Source organism: Toxotes jaculatrix, chromosome 12 (genome assembly GCF_017976425.1).
Source record: "Toxotes jaculatrix isolate fToxJac2 chromosome 12, fToxJac2.pri, whole genome shotgun sequence".
NCBI classification, from domain to species: Eukaryota; Metazoa; Chordata; class Actinopteri; family Toxotidae; genus Toxotes; species Toxotes jaculatrix.
The window spans coordinates 18,729,373-18,729,734 of record NC_054405.1 but is presented as its reverse complement, the minus strand read 5'-3'; positions in this window follow the sequence as shown (position 1 = coordinate 18,729,734).

The following is a 362-nucleotide window of genomic DNA, read 5'->3' as shown; positions in this document are numbered from 1 at the left end:
GTTACGGTGGAGGCGGAGGAGGCGGTGGTGGTGGTGGTAGTGGCGGAGGATGAGGAGGCAGGCGGAGTGATGGTCGAGTCCGGGTGGGGGGAAACGGGGAGGACGATCAAAATGTCTTTAGCGGCAGGGATGAGGGTAGTGCCCTCTGCGAGAATCGGCCGTCTGAGCAGGAGGAGGAGGTGGAGGAGGACAGCAGCGTACACCGACGAGGATCCGGTGGGAGAATTCATGCGGCGGCCAAATTAAACATTAGACGGTCACATCCAGGGAACCATTTAATATTCAGTCGAAGGCATCGGGATGATCCAGTTGCAGAAATAATAAATTAATCTATATTTTTTTAAAAAACTGGGAAAAAATCA